The sequence below is a fragment of the Sparus aurata genome, chromosome 11 (assembly GCF_900880675.1).
Source record: "Sparus aurata chromosome 11, fSpaAur1.1, whole genome shotgun sequence".
Lineage (NCBI taxonomy): Eukaryota > Metazoa > Chordata > Actinopteri > Spariformes > Sparidae > Sparus > Sparus aurata.
In genome coordinates this window covers 10,822,272-10,824,772 of record NC_044197.1, presented here as the reverse complement: position 1 = coordinate 10,824,772, position 2,501 = coordinate 10,822,272, and positions in this window count along the sequence as shown.

Genomic DNA, 2,501 nt, shown 5'->3' with positions numbered 1-2,501 from the left:
TTTTTTGTCGTTCTGTGGGAGATGTTTCTTTTCAACACACTCTATCTGATACACGCACAAACATCCATCCATCCATCCATTTGAAGAGCTAACCTTATACTAAAATTTTAACGAGAGGGCCAGCCCCCCCCCGTAACAGATGTCCCTGAAACATGAGCGATGCATGTCAACAAACACACAGAGGAGGGCTGAATCAGTTCTCTTGCCGTCACCGTGCCGGTGGGGCACGGCGTTCCTCCTGCACAGTGTGGGGAGGAGTGTGTCTCTCTTAATCAGACAGACAGTCTGTGCCGCTCCTGAGGCTGGAAGGAAGGACAGTTCTCGGTTGGAGTGGTGCATGTTTGAACGTTCTGGGAGGCAGGGTGTTTTTTTTCTTTTGACACATTGCACAACATCTCCCTCGTCCTTGAGGTGAACCATAACGCGATGATTATCACAGATCTGAGCGATGCAGCCACTTCTGCACGGGGAAATCACAACAGCTCACCCCCCACAGTTTGTCTACAATCAGAGGTGGGAAGTATTGTGCTTGAGGAAACATTCACAGTACTTTCACTTTAGCAGATCCATTTTTTAAAAAAAAACTTACTTACACTCAAAAAATTCAAAAAAATTTCAGAGGGAACTACTGCACCTTTTCAAACAGCCATAGATACAAGATAGCTTTTTGGATTATTATATTTTACATTTAGGTCATTGAGCAGAAGCTTTTGTCCAAAGTAGTTCGTACATACATTCATACACTGATGGTGGTGGCTGGCATGCAACATGCCGAGCAAGTCTCCAGAATGAACCCATGACGTGTGGTCGAACATGCTGTCATGTTAGCAGCTGCAGTGAAGATTTTATCGTGAAAAATTGAGTAAATATGTCTTTTCACTTGAGTTACACCAGTTCGAGCTGGATGGAAGCTTTTCATTTATTTTTTTATTTACTGTTTTTTTTGTGTGTGTTTTCTTTCTTTCTTTCTTTCTTTCTTTCTTTCTTTCTTTCTTTCTTTCTACAAAAAGAAAATCCCCTTCTACTGCTGAGAATGCTGTGAAGCTGGTTTCAGAGGTGCAGCTGCACTTTGACTGACTACAACATGGACGCTAATTGCTAATTACTCTAATAATGAAACGTTGCAAAAACTCTATACTTAGCATATTTTACATTTAAGTGTTTTTTCTTTTACCTTTAACAGTTAAAGTCAGTGATGGAATGTAAGTTAAGTAGGCTACATTTACATAGGTACTGTACTTAGGTACAATTATAGAGAACCTGTACTATTTACATTTTCTGCTCCCTTCTGCTTCCACTCCACAACAATTTCGAGTCAAATATTGTTCTTTTTTCTCCAGTATACTTATTTGATAGCTTAAGTCGCTAGTTACTTTGATGATTGATCGCTTTTTTTCTTTTTTTTTTATGTATTTATTTTATTTCGATAACTAGAAAAGATTTTTAATACTGGATCTGATCACCCTGGTGGGTCATCAGTCGATGCTGTATATACTGTGCATACATGTGAATATATGTGTTATTACTACTTTTTACTCAAGTAATATTTGTATGAGTGACTTGACATCCAATTTTAATGCGGCATCTGTTTTACTCAAGTGGGACTTCATAACAAGCTGCTTTAAAGAGGAACTATGTGGTTTTTGGAGAAGAAATTCAAACTTGGAAATACTCATTTATTTCCTGTGACTGATTAGCAAGCTGTTCTAGGAGGAAAGTTAAGGTCATCACAGCAGAACACTGTTTGAAGCTAGAGAGGTGGCAGGGTCCGCCACATATAAACAAAGTGAAACAGCATGACGGTGTGTTATCCTTTAAGGTCGGCTTGTTCATTCAGTTTATTCAGGCATTAAAAAAAAAATCAGTCATTGAAGAAACTACGAAATGCACCTTTAAAGTAGGCTACATTTATCTGTAAAAACTGTGTAAAGACTCATGCGTATTCTATATATTGTGGTGTCTCTACTTTCAGTATTACATCTGAATACTTCTTCCATCACTGTCTGCACGTGATTGAAAAAAAAAAAAAAAAAAAAAAAGGGGGGGCAACTTTAATCTTCCAAATGATAATAATCTTTCCTCAAACGTCCATGAAGTTGCCCAGTAACCTGGTCTCCACAGGTGTACCGCCTCAAACACAGCAGCCAGTCCTGCCGGTAAAGTTTTTGTTTACCGGTGTACGTGCGCCCGTATCCAGGCAGCCTGTTTACCTGCTCTGTTGCTCAGTGACATTTTTTTCTCTCTCTCTCTCGCTATGTCGTCAAACACAGGCACCACCCCTGATATCGCCGAAGCGTTCAGTTCATTAACTTTTCTCTTAAGGTGGAAAATCACACGCCGGTGGTGTTTTGTTTCTGTTCGGACACCTACCGCCATTTAAAGCCTCCGCTGCGGGGTCCAGAGCGGCCGCGGCATTGACGCGGGTTTGTCGGATATCTTTATCCGGTGCGTTTTGTTTCTTTTACGCAGGCACATTCTTTCCCCCAACAGGCGGGTCGTGT